The sequence below is a fragment of the Danio aesculapii genome, chromosome 23 (genome assembly GCF_903798145.1).
Source record: "Danio aesculapii chromosome 23, fDanAes4.1, whole genome shotgun sequence".
NCBI lineage: Eukaryota > Metazoa > Chordata > Actinopteri > Cypriniformes > Danionidae > Danio > Danio aesculapii.
The window spans coordinates 32600880-32621213 of record NC_079457.1 but is presented as its reverse complement, the minus strand read 5'-3'; the positions used below and the strand labels follow the sequence as shown (position 1 = coordinate 32621213).

The 20334-nt window shown below is 34.5% G+C and overlaps 1 long non-coding RNA gene across 1 annotated transcript; it reads left to right on the top strand.

Annotated features, from left to right (window-relative positions):
- Positions 1-10332: 10332 nt before the first annotated feature.
- On the top strand, positions 10333-15812 carry LOC130217408 (uncharacterized). Its single transcript, XR_008835869.1, has 3 exons — positions 10333-10410; positions 11487-11581; positions 15552-15812. It is a non-coding gene; the product is annotated as an uncharacterized LOC130217408 (long non-coding RNA).
- Positions 15813-20334: the final 4522 nt, after the last annotated feature.

Here is a 20334-nt window from a genome sequence, read left to right as displayed (position 1 = left end):
AGCTTTCTAAGGCCCAAGACAGCAAGTGATAAAAACTGCTCAAAACAGTGAAAATCATCATTATTTTTGTTTTTACCAACATTATATAGAATATTAAACATGTTTTAACAACTTGCTACTGACCCACCAAACACTAGACGTTGTGTGGACGTGCAGATCACGTATATTTTGCGTCAGTCCGTCCGAGACCATATCTGCACATCGGTTCGACGTGCAAATCTGGTCGACATATTGACGTCGGACTACGACCACTTTTGGACATGAATTCAACGTTCAAATCTGACCTGTTTTGGACGTATACGGTTGATTTAAAAAAAAATTAATGCATTATTGTATTTGAGTGAAAGTCCGATTCCCTTATTTAAGTCAGCACAAGGTCTAGCGCAGAATACATTTTGTTGAGGAAAGAAATTATATATATATATATATATATATATATATATATATATATATATATATATATATATATATGTGTGTATGTGTGTGTGTGTGTGTGTGTGTATGTATACATACATATTTATAAATAATAATGCATATGAAATAATATATAAAATAATGTTTTTTGCAAACTCTTTATTCAAATGTATTAGAAAAGTAAAGACCAAAATAGAGATCAAAATAGTGAAAGTATTAAAACACTGACTCAGATCACAGCAGCAGCAAATCAGACGAAAAACTATATAAATATATTGCCAACTCTCAAAAGATTTTTTAAATAGCCAAATGTAATAAAGAGAAAATTTCACTGGTAATAGGTTTTGCATTAATGATCACATGCAATTTATGCTGCATTATCTTTTATGACAGATTTAAAGAGCACAATTTAGACAGTTCTTTTTAGATTGTGCATATAGAAAACGTTGAAATAATGCAAGCATAGATCAAAAGCTATTGAACAAAATATCGAATTAATGAAAAAACAGTAGCCTATAGGGCCTCCACACACAAATATATGCAAAATGCAAAGCAGCATTCTTATATGCATATTACTGGTTGATGCTTATTGCCTGCTATTTTGGTGTAAGAATAGCTTAACATGTTTACTGCTAAATTATTTTAAGCCTGATTTACAAGCTTGACAATTAGTAATTCCGTTTATAATGAGGGGTGATCCAAGGTTTTGTCATTTAGATCTGACCCCAAGTCACTGATTGAAGTGTACTACACATCTAACTATTTTTATATTTTAAAACAAATTAAATCTCCAATAAACGTGGCGAAAGTGACAATTGCTTAAATTACAAATAAATAAATGAATAAATAAATAAATAAATACCTGATAAATGTAATCGAATTGAGTAAAATAAAAACATTACACTATACAAATGGTACAACTCAATGCACTTTATTACTAACTCTACACATATATAACAAACTTTATATGTTGTTGCAAAAGAAAACGATTCACTGAATAAATAATCACATTTTAAAGCATTATTCACAATATTAGTCTCATTAAAAATAAAGTGTAGCAAAACGATTATTGCAACAAAACATTTAGCAACTTGCACACAATGCTGTCAAGGTATTGGTGTTTTTATTGTACAGATTGCACAGCCAAAGAAATCAGACACATGTACATGACTTATTTTAATGAATCTTCTAGAAAATAGAGAGAATAAATTTGTTTGACCACTATTTTAAACAAAACAATTGCACACTGTGAACGTATTGCATTTACTCATTTGAATATAATAAATTGCTATTCAAATTTGTTTTATATGTAACAATTATAGTAATTATGTAAATAACTTTTACAATTTATGTTTTCATAATTTCAAAATAGATTATTAAAATCTATAAGATTATAGCAAAATTGCTATTTTAGTTAGGATTATGGTGCTCCATTCTCTGATGCTCCTCTCAAGATAAGAGCACACAGTCTCAAGTCCACATATAACTGTTGAAGCATCAGACAGGCAAAACCTCAATTTATATGCTTGGTTATTTGATGGCTTTTCTATGCTCCTTTCAAGTTCAAATTCAAATAAAAAAACAAGACAAATTAAAGAGATTGAATAAAATAATCCTATTTACTCTAAATGCTGTTGTTGATAGAATTTTGACATGGTTACACCTCAACTGCACTCATCATAAATTGTTTTAAGACTTTTGCAGTAAGGATGTTGCCAGCTTTGATGTTTGATGTTGTTTAGTTGGCATCATAATAGTTAGTCAAGTTCTAAAATGACTTCACATTAAATACTTACTGGAAATGGTGTTGTAAGTTGTAACCTGCCATCATAATACATAAAATAAAATAAAATAAGGCATTTGATCTAATTACATTTTTAAATGTAAAATGACCTGACATGTGGCCAAGTATGGTGACCCATACCAAAACATCATTTGTTCTCTGCATTTAACCCGTCCAAGTGCACACTCAGCAGTGAACATACTAACCACACACCCGGAGCAGGTATAAAAAAATAAATAAAAATAAAATAAATTTAACTGCATTTCCCCAATGTGAGACTTATAGTAGTATTAAAATAATACTCTGCAAATTAACTACAAAATCAGTGTGCAAAAATAAAGCACTTCAAGAACAAGATGTAAGTGTATTTATATATGTATTTTAATTCACTTTTTGGTTAGTAGTAGTCTAGTGTTGATGTTGTTAATTCTTTTTTGCAAAGTTGGCTATTTATTTTATTTCTTGGATTTGATAAAAATGTAATCATTGCCTCATAAACTGGTAATGTCATATGTATTTAATTACTTTTAAAGAATACATTGTTAAAAAATATAGTAGATTTCTTTTATTTTTGTAATTGTGCAGTTGAGTTCAAGTGTGCTTGAATGGCACTATTCACAATAAACTGAAGCAAAGTATGCAGAAGGAGCCCTGCCCAATTCTGTGATGCACTGAGGCAATTTTGAGTCAAAAACGCAGCGCTGTGAGGGGTCAGCTATCACGGTCTAATCGTCAAAATAAAGAGAATACATCCAATAACAAATTCTCCTTGGAAGACAGAACTTCAGAAAGCGAGGATTTTGAAATCAGAAACGACCTAGGACTGACCTTCCAGGTAACCAAATTGCATTTATGTACAAACATTACTGTTGATATTAGCCTGTTGTCTAATAATTTATTTGAATGTCAGCATATTTCTGTCAATCATCAGAAGCCAGAAAAAAAAAGATAAGCTAATGATGGCATAAAGACTGCCTTTTGATGACTGATAGCCACCCCTCTTGTTATCATGTTGAGCTAAAGAAAAAGTAAATACGGAACTAATGTTCAAAAATGAATAAATGTTTGAACGAAGAAAAAAACATTCATTTTCATATTTTATCTATTTTAAAATGGATTTATTTACTTAGTTATGGTTTTTACAGGTTTTGTCCTCCATGCATATGATAGGTGTGTAAATTCAATTTATCTGACTTGTTTCTCAATCTCCTTGTCACAGAGATGCCCAACACTGATCATGACTTCTGTGTGGAGCCCATGAGAACAGAGGAGCAGCTTGTGGATTATGTACAGGTGTATGTAGATTATACTGTTTACAGAGTCGGACAATAACAAAAAATTACTAACAAATTAAAATTAAATTCTGTCTTAAATTTTACTCTAGAAAAAATCTGATTTTACTTTAGCCTGTGGAACTATTGGTGTCATAATCTGTATGCAAGTATGTGACTTAATTTGTGAAATTCTATGTTTTAACTTTTGTGTCTTCATAGTTCAATTGTTTTTGGACCAGGTGTGTCCAAAATAAGGTGAGATTAAAAAAAAAAGTTCTAGCATATTTTTGTTTGTATGTTGATTTTATACTGTGAATGAATAACAAGTGTATTTTTGTACCGGTAAAATTTTTTAAAAGTTTAAAAGTGCATAGAAGACTTTGAATTGTACTAAAATGCTAAAAAATATTTTGTAGCATATTTTAGTTTTTAAAAAAAACAGCACAGTTGAGTACACTTGATCTTGAGCTTAACTACTATGAACTACAAGTATATTATAAAAGTGCTCTAAGTGGACATGTAAAGGCAAACTTGTAAATATTTTAAATAATTTATAAGTGTATTTTATTTGTAAAGATAGTATATTTAAAAGTGCAATAAAGATGGTTAGCATTCTATAAAAAGTGTTATCAAATATATTTTTCGAAATAGGTAGTGTATTAAAAGTATATTTTAATTCAATTCAATGGTGTGTCGAGTAAACTTAGGGTGTACTCACACTAGGCACGCTTCACTAAAATCGTGCCAGGACGCGCTTCTCCCCCCTCCCCTCAGCTCGCACTCACATTGCAATTTTACTTTCCAAGCCAGAACACGCTTATGTCATCGATGATGGTACTGTTTAGTTAGGAAGAGAAGCACTGTTGCTCACAGGAGGTTGGGAGGTTGCTATTAGGAGGTTGCTGAAGGTGCAGCTGACATGCAGTGAGGGGTTTGCGTCTTTAATAAACTATGACAGTTCACATTCATTGAAAAGTAACAATGATTAATTAATCCACATGAAACTGACATCCCTTAAAAATTATGTCACGTTTTAAATTTCGCAATTTGCAGTCACACTACAACCTTAGTGTGTCCGAGCCTAACCGAACAACAGTTTGGTAAAGTGATGCCATGTGATGGCAGTATTGCAAGCGGTAAAGTTAGTCTAATTCTGGAACACACTCTCGGATATTAAAATGCACTTAACCGTCAATGACTGAAAATGAGTCAGGCAAAAATAAGAAAAATTGACTCTGTATGTTGTGTGTTTAAGGAAAAATGAACAACAAAATACTTCACCAATATCGGACAGAAAGCAGTAGGTCTAATATGCCAAGAAAGTATTGCTGTTTTTAAAGACTACAATCTAAAAGGATGATGACACGGAAAGCGATTTATGCGTTAAGAGGTGCCTATTTTGAACGGTTTACTATCGGCTGCGACGGTTTTGCGCGCTGCTTATGTGCTCTACACACCTCGCGTTTTAACCACCGGCTGCGCCTCACGTTTTTAATCGTAGCCGACTCCAGACTTTGACACCCTTGCGAAGAGAGGGGACCAGGCTCATTGTTCACATTAACACACTCATAATAACTTGACTTAGAATAAAAAAAGACTAAGATTCTTCTTTCATTTTATCTCATAGTTTTATGATTGATATGAGCATATTAACACAAGCTCAAATCAGATTGTTGTAAATTTGACTCAAATTATATAATAATAGCTGGTTAAATGAGTTTGTCAAAGAATATATTTTCCATGCACACATCCACTTTAAAAAGTTATTTTATCAAAGTTTTATGGTTTTATCAAGTTTTATTATGATTAATATATTCTAAAAGCAGTGCAAATTAGATTATTGTAAACTTGACTGAATAGTAAACTTTAAGAATTATTTATAATGTGTTAATATGAGATTTGTTTTCTATCAGACAATATCTTTTCTATTTTCCACAGTAAAATTATTACATTATTATTATTATTATACTTTATAAGGGATTATTTTATTGTTTTATGATAATTGATAAGTAAATATAAATAGCAGTGCAAATTAATTTGACTTGTAAATTTGACTTAATAATATAAAAAAGTCTGTTTTGTGTTAATGTGACATGTTGCTGTCTGATATTACAGGTTTCATGCATACTGCCACTATAAATAAAGTTATTTTTTGAAGAATTTGACAAGTGGCCCTTCACTTAGTTTGCAAAACTTAATGTGGTCCTCAGGTCTAAAAAGTTTGCCCACCACTGGTATAGAGTGTGTTGAGAGTGCTGGTTATTCAATCCCAACATGTACAATCCCTGCTAGTACTGAGACTGAATCTTCATCCATCTGAACACAAGTCCACTTCTTTAACCATTAGTGACCCTAAACAATAGACAGGAGGTTTAACCCATAATATCCAATGCTGATGCACCCAGGGGTTGGGGTGAGATGGTTGCAGTCAATCCTTCCCTGAGCCAATCCTTCTCAAGAAGTCTAATGGTCCTCATTGAACGTTTGCAGAGACCCCCTAGTAGTCACTGGACCCTAGTAAAGATGAACACAAAAAACTATCATAGTGTTGGGCTGTAATACCATTCTGGTTATGACAAGATTGTCTACACAATCTTGCTGTATTGTTTACTCACAAGTAATGATTGGTCGCCAACATAAACAAAAAACAATTAAAGGTGCTGTATGTAAGTTTTTGATTCTTCTAAAGCATAAAAATTCCATAACATAATAAACATGTCAAGTGAACATACATGTTTATGTGAATAATAATGTGGTTATTTTAATAATAATTTCAACGTGTTGTCAAGCCTAAGTAAAGCGAAAGCATAATTCTCTTGAACAGCTTATGCAATTATAGCACATTTGTAATCGGCCCATTGATACTTTCACTTTTCATAGAAAGATTAGAAATAGGGGAAATACTTAAACGGAATGATCGCTGAACAAAATTGTAAAATCCAGGAGAATCCTGGTAAAAAACGGGAGGGCTGACAGGTATGGATTAAACGCATCAATACAGTGCTTGACCAATTCATAGGCTACGTGATTTATCCATTCATACGAGTGGCAATAGCCTACCGTGATTAGGTGCGACTAAGATCACATCTTAATAAGTACACAGTGGAGTTTGCATTAACCGCACACAGAGACTAACTTTAATTATATTCTAGCTCCAAACTTCAAGCATGGAAAGTCTCGTGACAAATTAGCCTAAATCTGAGGTAACAAACGAAAATGAAAGCCACGCAGCTTTACAAAACAAATAACTATATATATATCGAAAACACACTTTAAACACACATTATTTTTAGCATCTGATGACCCGATGCACTAAATTTTCTAAGCATAGAAGTGTGCTTGTACACTTCAGAGAACAGCCGGAGCTGGTCACATTGGTGTTATTGTACACGTCAAAGGTTTAAACATTTTTTATTTTATTATTTAGTAATTGTTCTGCGTACCACTAGACGGACGTCCGCATACCACTAGTAGTAAACGTACCACAGTTTGAAGAAAAAAAAGGCTCCTACATCTTGAATGGGCTGTGCGTGAAAAAATTAAGAGAATTAAAATTTTTATATGAATTTCACATTGTACATGGCAATGAGATATCGCATAATACTGCATAATCAAAAACAACGTAAACATTGTTGCCAGAAAATAATACTAAAAAGTACCTGATAGTCTGTGGGAAAAGAGACAACTTTACCTCTATACAGTAGATCACGGTGGACTCCATACAAAGACTGGCTGCCAAGGAGTATCTAGATGAAAGAACAGAACAGAACTCTGCATGAGTCAGGTGAGCAGAACATAATTTGCTGTAAATAAACATAATATTCAATTAAACAAGCACATAGCCTCTCATGAATTAATGTATACATAAATGAAATTTAGGGACTTAATACACTCAGGTGTTTTCATAACATTGCCAAACAATGGGGACAATTGCTATACTATGAGAAACAACCAAAGACATGTGAAATTAATTTTTTTTTAATAATAATAAATTATATTCTTCCTGACATCAGAAAGTTGAGCCTTTGTATTATTGAATCAATTTACTAATAAACATTAAATATAAAAAAAATCTCATAAAACAACATTTTAAATTACACACAAATAAATAATTAATATTGCTTTGGATGATTTTCCACTTAATATTAAAATACATTAGCATACTGATACTGATATTATGTACAGTAAGTGTCTTTCCTCAAATTTCCCAAAGATGTGACAGAACAGTTGTAGATTTAAAGGGATAGTTCTCCCAAAAATTTAATCTACCATTAATTAGGGAAATTGAACATTATTTACAATATTAATGGCTTTTGGTCAAAAGCTTCCTCAAACAATACTCACGAATGTCTGCATTGCATTTGTAGTATTGTCACGTTTCTGCAAGGGCACACTCCTTGCTAAAAAAAAGCTACACACTCAACGGCAGACATTTATGAGTACTGTTTGAGGAGACTTTAAATTAAAGCTAATAATATAGTAAATAATGTTCAATTTCTTACACAGACCAGTAGTTTTACTTCACAAGACTTTGGTGTCACCAGGTGCAATGGCTATTGATTTAGACTTGTTTGTATGTGTATTTTAAATCTAAAAAACAAAAATCACTATTGGCTGCCATTTATGTGAATCAGCATTGAGCACAGATTCAGCCAAAACCCTTCTTTAATATTCTACAGAAGAAAAAGGGTAACTACATCTTTGATGAGCTGTGCATGAGTAAATTAATGGGAAATTTAGATTTTTGTCTGAACAGTCCCTTTAACAGTTGTAATGAAATTATTTACGAATATGTATGGTGTGTTGCTGTAATGTTTTAATAGTACAATTTATTTTTAAGTTGAACGGATTATCCATCAGTGGAGGACACCATGGAAAAACCTGTATGATGTATGTATTCAGCATTTCACATTTAGTTCAACATGCAGTATATACAATTCAAACATGAAAAGCAAGAAAAAAGGACTGACTTCAGATTCCACAACACACAAAAAAACTGTTAAGTGCTAAAATCAATGATGACATGCTGGGATATGCATGTATAAAAATAAATGCATTACACCAAAATCAATCATTATTAAAGCAAAAATCATAAATACTGTACTCTGTTGCATTAATATAAAAATATGCTAGACATATTTATCATTTATTATTTTTAAAATTAATTTTACAATAATTGATTGTAAGACAACCAGTTTTCCAGTAAGTTATGTGCTGTAGTCTTTTTTTATTATTTGTTTTAATGCTTTAAACAACATAGACGAGAAAACAAACATTATAATACTGTATAAATATAAATAAAAGTAGTAAACGTACAAAATGTAATGTATTGTAATTCTTTTATTAAGAAGACACGTCACATGACCACCGGCTGTTTGTACACAGATGATGATAGTGCACCCTCAACGTCATTTTTTTTATAATAGTTTGCGATTTAACTCAATATTAATCTGTAAATACCAAAAATATTGTACATAACAACCCTGTACATTTGTTACACTTGTTATTATACGTCTGTTTACATATTTACTTGTTTTGCTCGGTTTTAAGCTCAAGGTTCATTTGTCAGTTGTTGGTAAGTATCATTTATTGACGCTAACGTTAGCCTTTCGACGTCGTTAGAATTAATTTATTTATTTTTTCGCATGTGCCATCTCTTTAAGGATTTTTTAACGTAAAACCCTAACTTTTTGGCGCATTACAAAATGTTACGTTACAAATGTTTAAACTGTATTTTTTATGACCAAAAACCGTTAATCTGTGTCGACCGTGGCTTAATTACATTAACCGAATGTTATTAAATATTTATGTACTTATTTTACTGTAGTAAACCATGGTTAATTATCGAAAAAGTTAACTGACGTGGTCTATCAGCTGTTGGAGCGGGAAAAATTTTAATGTGTCTGATTGGTAACTGCATTAGTTAGTTAGTAACCAGTTTCAAAATGCTATTATAAGTTAAATTGAGTGTTTGTGCGTGTGAGAGAGAGCGAGAAGTAATGGTCAGCATTAAATACTAAAACGGGCTATAATCGCGTCCCCCCCACCGCAATTTACTATGTGATAAAATAATGCTATGAATGAAAAGAAAAAAGCACCTTGTCGAAAAAGTAACTCGTATTACCTATAAACCCATGAAGCTCGTGGTCGTCGTCGTCCTCCTCCTCTTCTTCGCATTGTAATTCGCACAGTTATGCTATTTTACTATAGGTGTATTACTGCCACCTATTGATTAGGAATATGGGTCAAAAACAGGAGCACAAACTACCCTTGAGCCCACTAAATTTTGCACAAGCTTTGTCTTTTTACAGTTATGCATCTATTGTTTTTATATATGGTACTTAATCCATAATTTTGATATGATGAATGCATATTGTTTCAAACACGTGGAAATGTATTACAGTTAATAATATTGTGAATATTTTGCTACCTTTATCTCAGTTGGTGTTGTTTAATTGATTTGTATTATTTTATAAAAGGAATAAAAACAATATAATAAAATACATAATGAGTCTTGTACACAAAAGCGATGCTTATCTGAATAATTGGCTACTGCTATTAGATAAGTTGATATAGTTAATTTTTTTAATTCATTCAAAGGGTTAATTTATTTCAAGACGTTAGGGCTTGTGCAGAATAATGGGTACCCATTTCTGTCTATTTGCCATATTTTGAACTCAAAATATAACAGTCGCAAAGAGATTTATTGAATTGAAACCGATAAAATATCAAACATCAAAATAACTTTACAGCATGCACTGTTTTTTTTAATATTGTAGGAAAGAACACTAATTATTATTTTAGCATAATTATTTTTGTGGAATTTTAAAGAGAATCTGAGTTTGTTTAAAGACTTTGTATAAACTTTCAACAGGTGCTGCAATTGGCTCGAATCGGAGGAAAGGATGTGAGGGACTGCGTATATAAAGTCCTTGACAGGTAAGCTTTAAAGTATTAGCGGTACACTGACCATGTAATAACACAATCAAAATTACTCATTCATTCATTAATTTATTCATTCATTTTCTCCACATATAGTGTACTTAAAGTGTTCACACAAAACATGAAAAAAGTAATTAATTAATCACTTACCCTCGTGTCGTTCCAATTCCCTGAGACAGCAAGGTAGGCTACCCAACTCAAAGTCCAGAGGTTCACCAAAAATATCTTCAAAGTAGTTCACGTGTCTTTCGTTTATAATATTTTTAGGCTACGAGAATGTTTTTTTTCTGGACGTTAAACAAAAACAACGACTTCATTTAACAGTTTTATCTTCTCAGTGCCACTGTAGGCGTTCACATATCTTGCTTGGTCGCATGGCCGGCGCCTCTGACGTATCACCTTGGATGTTTGTGCACGCTTATCCGGGGTCGGAGGGTACCTCAAACTCATATTGTATGCTAGCCTCAGCTTGAACATTTCTTAACATTAGGCCTGAGTAACACAAGTAGTGTTTGCAAAATGCCCCTTGTACTGTAATGGTGACAAACTATACTGTTGTAAAACAACTCCTCCAGGAAAAATAGTTTTGAACAAGACTTGACTGTTTAAGATGAAAGAACGAATTGTTTATTTTTCTGTGCTAGTGTTGTAAGGAATAAGGGATAGTTTAAAAAATCATATGTATTCATCTCTTGCTGTTGTCTGTGGGCCAGAATTGACTGAAAATCTGCAACTGTTGGTTTAGGCCTATATTATTTTCATAACGTTCATTACTCCAATAAGGCAAGCAGCAAAAATTAAATTACAATGTACAAACACTGGCCCAACTTGGTGTAAATTAGTATGAAAGATTCCCAAATATTAAGATGCATAATTCATTGCTTTCCTTAAAAACGTTGTTATCAGTGTGAGAAAGGGAACTCCAACTCCAAACAATTCACCAATGCAATTTCATTATTTACTTATTATTATTTATTCATTTATTTACTAATTTACTATATAAGGACCACAAGATTGCAAATCGCTTAACACCATAATCAGTGAATAATACAAATTTGTACTCATCTCTACAGGCTCTTCAGTAATCGTCTCATGTCCCATTTCAACATGAAGGGAAAGGGGGACAAGGTGGCCCTTGAGACCTCCAACATTTACAGAGCAATGAAAGGTATGCACACATTGGTAGTTTGCAAAAAATTATACAAAATATACACAAACAAATATGTTGCTTCAAATCATTATGGACATTAAAACAAATAAAATAAATACAATTAAAAAATAATGTTTTAAATAATTAAACTAATAATGTGTCCTCCTGTGAAACACATGGCTGATTATTCTATAAGGTTGTTATTATTTGATAAGTTATTTATTTTACATTTTAAGTAAAAAATATTAGCCCTCCTGTGAGACTTTAATTATTCAAAAAATATTTCCCAAGATGCTCAACAGAGAATTTTTTCAAAGCATTTCAAAAATAATTGTTTTAATAACTAATTTCTTTTGTCGTTTCCACAGTGACAGTGCGTAGTATTTTACTATAGATTATGCCATTTTTACAGGACTTTATTACTGTGTGTGTATATCAGAGGTGGCATTAGACTTCCTCATTGGGGTTGTAATAATTTATAATATATTCATTCATTCATTCATTCATTCATTTATTCATTATTTTCTTAATGGCTTATTCCCTTTATTAATCTGGGGTTGCCACAGCGGAATGAAACGCCAACTCTTCCAGCATACTGATTTGCCTGTGATATCAGGCATTTGTCGCCGATTTCTCAAAACCTGTCAGCGAGTCAAAATCGGGGCTAAAATCATGCAGTCTGAACTAGGCATTATCTGCAGTGATCTTTTGTCTGACCTGTCTATACTGTTTATGTTGTTTTGCTGCCTGCCCCGACCTCTTTGACTGTGACTTTTACTATTCTTTTGGATACCTTCATGCTACCATTTGCACCTGTTTTGACCATTGCCTGCCTGACTAATCTTTAATTAACTGCATTTAGATCCGCACCTCTGTTAACATTAGTTTTATTTCAGCTGATTTCATCCAGCTCTGACTGAATCAGGTGTAGTTTTGCATTTCTTCTCAGTTATTCTGCTTGTTAACAGCAGACTGTAATTGTATTGCTAAATTGTTTTATGCTTAAACAAAAGTATTGCTTAATTGTTTTTAAAAAAATCCAATCTTTATATCTTGTGTTTTTAGGAGAACATAAGACAAATTTCTGATTAAAGAATTGAGATTAAGTTCAACAGCAAATAAAAAAGTTTTTGTTTAACAAAATAAATTAATCACTGAATAAACAAATATTTTTAGCTTTTTTATTTTTTATTTTATTTAACTTTTATTTAAATTTTTACAGTGATCATTTACTTAATTTTAAGACAATGGGTGTCCTCAATTTTTTAGGGTTAACGTTAACTAAATGCTTTAAAAGCAAAGTGGTCTTAAAACTAACTTTTTAAAAGTAACTTCAACTAATCTTTTTTGAAGCAAATTTATTCATTTTTAACTTACTTACAACTTACTGATCGCCAAATATCCTAAAGAAAAAGTGTACTTGCTGCTTTATAGAAACCACAGTAGGCCTTTCACTTCGTTTAATTCTCAAAGAATGTGTTGACGATATCGAAACTCGCCAATTAAAACCCCAATATCAGCAGCTCTCTGACACTCAAATCGTGGGATCAGGAGTGAATAAACGATTTTTTTTTTTTCGATTAATTCTGCCTACCAGAACCAGCCGTTCAGCACCGCCGCCAGTTTGATGATGCGCTTGGTGTTTATCAAGTGTTTATGTTGTAGTTTATTTCTTTGAATATTTATTTTAAAGCAGTATAGCCTACATTTATTTACATTTAATTTAAAATAAAAAAAAATTAAGTTGTCATTTTTTTTTTTGCCTGAGCACTGTCTTTTTATTTACCACGCATTTATGCGTCTATTAATAACAAATTGGACAAAATACAGGCAAGCAACATTCAAACTAAATAAAAATACACTATTTAAAAAATGGCTAAAACAGTTTGTCTTCAGACGGAGCAAATATGGTGCGCTTTGAGGCAAGTCTGTCAACCTATTTTTATTTTAAATTTGGTTTGGTTTTAATGAATTGTTAAAGCTATCCTATAAAGGATTTAATGGATTATAGTACTATAATGTTTGTATTGGTCATTTAAATCAAATTGAACAATATATTAATTAGGTTAATGGTCGAATTTAAACAATTTACAAATAACCCAAATTGTTTAGGCTGTGCTCAGTGGCAAGCGCAAAATGAGTTTAGTTTATTATTTATTATCTTTATTCTTCCAGCAATTTTCTGAATAAATTTCACTAATTAAAATGACCACTGGACACGCGATTTTAGTGCTGAAATTAAGTTTAGAAAGCGTTCCTGGCATATTGTGGTAAAATGACTTGAATAAATTAATCAGAATGAAACTGCAATGGCATGATGGATGATTTTGACAATTAATTTCTCCTTAAATGGTATTCGTTCTTGTTTATTTTGGACATAACTGACGACAAAAAACGTAATAAAATTAATATACAAATTATAGTAAACGAAATTTGTTCTAATAAGAGAATTTTTTCAATAGAAATATAAAATTATAAAAATGATTACCACGCCCGTATAGAAAAACAAACGAAAAACCAGTAAAAGCATATAAAGCATACACAAGTATTATTAAACTAAATAAAAACAAGAAACAACAGTTACCTCTGCATAAGCAAGGGCTAGCTTTGATGCATCGCCTGTCACACTCTATTTATTTATTTATTTAAAAATATGGTTTTGAACCAGAATTCTAGAATGGCTAGTTCTGTTTTCAAATAAGATGTCATATTGTCACATCATATCTGTATTTAAAGCTTCTACTGAGATATAAGAATAAAGCATTGAATGTCTGTCATAATATTTTTTAAGTCATTTATTACCCTGAAAGTGTAATCTGTTTGGCAATGTAGCCTCTAAATGTGTGTATGAGTTACAAGACTGCCGGTGCACTTCACTTTTACTTTACAATCGGGAGAGCAAGTTACTTTTCGCGGAACTTATTACTGCAGACATATCTAAAGTAAAGTATTTTTTCCTATCATAAAGTTATGTTTATGTAAGCAGGAAGTTGTAAGGAACAGAGGCACGCATATTCAAATACATGGGGAAAGTAAGACACTGAAATGCATGCGGTAATTCTGACCGCGGTAGTTCAAGGTAGAAATAATCAGAACTCTTTTGTGTTTTGTAATTTTAATAAAATAACAATGTTAGAATTACATGTGTACATTTAGGGAAAATCAGGGTATTGATGTGTGGGTTTTTAATAAGTATACTTAATAATACATACTGTTATAATAAATATTTAGAAGCCACAGGGGATAGTTGGTTCGCAAAACCATTCCAACCATGTGTGCAAAGTCTCGTTGTTAAAATAATTATAAACATTATTATATCCATTTAATATTTCTTGCTTTTCTGTTAAAATGACTAAGAACATTAAAATTTTTTAGTAAATCATCACTTATTTAATCTTTTTATTGTCTTTGAGTATCTTAATTCAATTTAGTGTGGGTCTAAATAAAATTGTGCCAAGTAAATTTATATAGTAAATTTATATAATACATTTAGCTGTAATAAAGGATTTGGCTGTGTAGAGTATGGCCTGTCGCAATCTTGCAAAAAAAAAACTTTTGTCATGCAACATTCAAATATAGTAAAAAAAAAAATAATAATAATAAAAAAATGCGAGTCAGGGAGCTGCAGTGCAGGGTTTTAATTCCTTTCCTTTCCAGTTTAGCTTTAGTTTCAATTTCGTCCTCACAAGTAGGTGTATACAGGGAGAATATTTACAACATACACCGAGCTCAGCATCTGTTGAGATTCAACCACGATCTCTTAATCAGTGAAATCTACACATTTTTACTTTCCTTCTTCAGATTCTTACCGTAAAAAATAGAGCCCAATGAGTATATTCGGCGATTATGATGTAATGGTTATGCCAACAACAGATTCAAACAGTGCTATATATAGTATTGTCTATATGAAAACATGTACTTGATAAATGGCTTTAAGCTATTTTTTGTTGTTGTAACTTATTTATAATTTCTGTCTTTTAAATTACAGCTGCAGTAATGAAATGGAGCAAGGATGCTACAGAAGAAAATATAAAAAATCATGCATCCGAGCACCTGAAGCATGCACCAGCAAGAAAGGGAGGAGCCGGACACAGAAAATAATTTTTCTGTGCAATACTTCCAAAAAAATCCTTCATCTGAGAGTTTAAATATTAATTTTTCGGCTGAACTGTCCCTTTAATGCAAGTTTCTGGTCTTATTGTGAATTGGATTGTTTGTTTTTTATTTAAATAAATATGTTTCAATTTAATGTGCACTGTCTGTTTATTTGTCCGGTGGGTGTTAAAGTCATTCAAAAGAATCACAAAAATACATAATACAAATAAATAAAAGTAAATAGAGAAAAAAGACGGCGAAAAGACGTCGAAAGGATGTAGAAAAAGACGTTGAAAAGACGTCAATAAAAGACGTCATAAAAACTTTCATTCTGGCTCTTCAGAGGACGTAATTTCAACGTCTGACAGAGACGTAGAAAATACGTCTTTTGGACGTACCTTTGCTTGGTGGGTGAATAGAGAGTGAAATTAGAGAGTTTTCAGAAGAGCCTATTTCTGCATACCAGGAATCAGCTTATTTCAGCTTTCTAAGCTCAAGACAGCAAGTGATGAAAACTGCTCAAAGCAGTGAAAATGATGATTGTTTTTGTTTTTAACAACATTATATGCAGAATTTAACATGTTTTAACAAGTTGCAAGTGAATACTGAGTGAAATGAGAGAGTTTGCAGAAGAGCCTTTTTCTGCAAAGCAGGAATCATCTTATTTCAACTTTCTAAGACCAAAGACAGAAAGTGATAAAAACTGCTCAAAACAGTGAAAATCATCATTCTTTTTTGGTTTTTAACAACATTATATGCAGTATTAAACTTGTTTTAACAAGTTGCAAGTGAATAAAGAGTGAAAGCCCCCTGGATTTGAGCCACCACTGCAGGGGTCTCATGTACAGCAGACCAAACGGAATCATGCTGGCTGCTGCTGCCATGAGACCCAACACTCTCTGAAACTGTTTCACAGTGATGAACTGGCCTAGTTTGACTCTGTGTACGGCTGACTGAATCGAAGCGATTCGTGGCGGGGACAGATGTGCTCGCCATGGAGTCCCATAGCACACCTAAAAAAATGGTTGTCCTGGCTGGAACAAGCACACTTTTTCCGGTGTTCAACCGAAACCCCAACCTTCTGATATGGGTAAGAACGACATCTCGATGTCGAACTGCCATATCGTGAGTCTGAGCTAGAATTAGCCAATCGTCTATGTAGTTTAGGATACGTATACCCTGCATACGAAGTAGTGCTAGTGCCGCTTCGACTACTTTGGTAAAGGTTCGAGGTGACAGAGCTAGGCCGATTGGAAGAACGGGATGGATATATGGAAGTATGCGTCTTTCAGGTCTATTGTCACAAAACAGTCCTCGGACTGAATTTGTGACACCACGTTTTTGATGGTTAACATCCTGAACCTGAGGGCCCCGACGGACCGATTTAGATTTCTCAGATCTAATATGGGACGCAGTCCCCCATCCTTTTTGGGAACTATAAAATACCGGCTGTAAAACCCTGATTCTCTGTCGAGTGGGAGAACACGCTCTATCGCGCCTTTTTTTAATAGAGCCAGTACTTCCTGTTCCATAACCAGAGCCTGTTCTGGCTTCACTATGGTGGGTGTAACACCGTTGAAGTGAGGTGGCCGTGCACAAAACTGTATTTTGTAGCCGTGTTCCACCGTGAACAGGACCCACTGAGACACCATCGGCAGGTGTTTCCACGTTGCCAAAAAATGTGCTAGGGGTACCAGCCTCTCGAGACTGGCCTCTGGTTGCTCTTGGACCCTCCGAAGAGGGGGTGGGGTCCCCAATGCCCTCAGACACTGAGGAATGCCCACCCCGGGAGACAAAAATCCCCCCACCGACGTAAGTGGTGAGGTGGTGTGTCCCTTTCTCCACAGACCCTGGTTCAATGAGGGCGCCGAATGGCGCTCTCGATGTCCAGGGGGGGCCCTGGGAAGCCTGACTCCCAACACGTCAGGACTTTTATCTATCGCCTTCCTGGAAATTACTATTTTCCTTGTGGGATTTTTTGAGGAAGGCTCAGGCTGAGAGCGTGCTCTCCAGGCCCTCTTTTCCTGAGGGGGAGCCCAAGACGCCACACTCTCCTTTTGTACCGCCCGATATGAGGAGCTGGTTGACGGCTGGGGCTGTCTTTTAGCAGCCCCCTGACTTTTAGATCTTGGGGGGAGAAAGTCCCAGAGGGAGCTAGAGCGTTTTTTCACTCTGTCAAAGGATTCGGCGACGCAATCGACGGCGTCACCGAAAAGCCCTGAGCTTGATATTGGAGCGTCCATAAAAATAGCTCTATCACTTTCTGACACCTCTGCTTGTGTCAGCCAGAGGTACCGCTCTGTAGCCACCAGGGTTGCCATAGACCGCCCCAAACTAGAGGCCACCTCTTTAGCTCTTAAAGCTAAATCCGACACCCGAAGAGCTTCTCGAAGCTGTTCGGGTGTTGCTCCCCCACCATCTAAGCACTCTTTTATTAGGTCAGCCTGATATGCCTGCAACACTGACATAGTGTGCAGGCATCCGACAGACTGACCAGCTGTCATGTATGCTTTGCCAACTAGACCAGATGTGACTCTTAATGGTCTAGATGACAAAGGAGGGACCCTTGCAGATTTTAAATCTGGACGAAGATGACGTGCTAGATCCTCTTCTATTTTTGGCATTTCTGTACATGCTTTTTCCCCCAGCCCACGAACTGCTGAATAAATAACCGTTTTTGGTGTCATTAAACGAGCTGAATACGGATTATTCCATGATTTAGAAACCGCATGATGTAGTTCGGGACAGAAGGGGAGGTCCCTCAGTGGAGGATCAACTCTGCTTGGTAATTCTCTCTCATCCTGCATTCCTGTCAGACGCAGCTGCTGCTGCTCACGTGCTGGCTGCCAGTCTATTACATCAAACCTGTCAGCAGCACGTGAAATCACCTCCACTAACTCCTCATATTCTACTGACCGGGGTGGCAGATCCCCCGACCCTCTTTGGCTTTGCTGCAGCGGCGCATCGGTTTACTCGGATACGGATGACGCCGCCCTCCCACTAGGCGCAGAAGAAACCGCAGAGCGTGCTTCTGACACTCCCGAGGGAGGATTAGATCTCGCGGATAGAGGAAGAGAAAGGACAGAGTCCGTCTCCATCTCGTCCGCTAAATCTAATTGGGAACCCCATGAACAGAGTCTACGCTCAGCCTCAGCACGAGCGGGACCCGAACCGCGAGGAGCGCGAGCCCGCAGGAGTTTTATTAAAGAACTCCCTCCGACTATGCAGCACTTTGCGGGAGAGAGCATCACAGTGCACACAGTCAGCATTCTCAAATGCTGCCAGGGCATGCTCCTCTCCCAAACACTCTAAACACAAATCATGTGAGTCACCAGCCGTGATAAAACGGGGACATGGAGGCACACAGCGTTTAAAGTTTTTTTCTGCCATATCAAAAACAAAAAAGCTAGTTTGTCAGTTTTTTTGTATTTTGTGTATGCAAAGTCAGTAATGAATGGTCACAGAGAGGGTGTTTTTTCACGTGCGTGCTTCTTGAAAGCAAAGAAGTTAACACTGAATGCTCAGTGCAGGCTTTTATACTCTCTGGTCTGACGACACCGCTTAATTACATTAGATTGATTTCACATGTGCTTCAAGACGCGTATAAAAGAGGTGTTCCCCTAGCGTTCTGGTTAGACGCAGTGTTGAAGTTCCCTAGAAGGGGAATCACCATTCTTTTTGTTTTTTACAACATTATATGCAGTATTAAACATGTTTTAACAAGTTGCAAGTTGCAGTTTGCAAAAGAGCCTATTTCTGCATGGCAGGATTCAGCTTATTTCAGCTTTCTAAGGCCAAAAACAGCAAGTGATAAAAACTGCTCTAAACAGTGAAAATCATAATTGTTTTTGTTTTTAACAACATTGCGTGCAGTAATAAACATGTTTTAGTAAGTTGCTAGTGAATAGAGAGTGAAATGAGAGAGTTTGCAGAAGAGCCTATTTCTGCATAGCAGGAATTAGCTTTTTTCAGCTTTCTAAGGTCAAAGATAGCAAGTGATAAAAACTGCTCAAAACTGTGAAAATGCTCACTGTTTTTGTTTTTAACAACATTATATGCAGTATTAAACATGTTTCAACAAGTTGCAAGTGAAAACTTAGTGAAATGAGAGAGTTTGCAGAACCGCCTATTTCTGCATAGCAGGAATCAACTTTTTTCAGCTTTCTAAGGCCAAAGACAGCAAGTGATAAAAACTGCTCAAAACAGTGAAAATCATCATTCTTTTTGTTTTTAACAACATTATATGCATTATTAAACATGTTTTAACAAGTTGCAAGTGAAAACTGAGTGAAATGAGAGAGTTTGCATAAGGCCTATTTCTGCAACAGTGTTAAATTTAACACAAGCAAAGTGTCTATATGTGTCCATGCTAAGAGTATAACGTTTACACTTTTGATAGTGTTAAGTTTTTCCCACTTTTTGAGTGTAAATTCAACACGCCTTTTTGTTATTTTTGAACCTAGTCAACACTATCTGTTGTTGTTTCTGCACTTCACCAATGTTGGTACTCAATTAAAGTGTTAAATTTTTACACTCTCCTTTTAAGATCAACACCAGTGTTATTTGAATATAGTATTGGTGAGTGTTGAAATTACTGATTTGTAGTAGCACTTTTGTTACGTTTTGGTTCTTTCAACAAAAGTAAAATGGCATAACAGTTGCAGAAAAGATTGCAA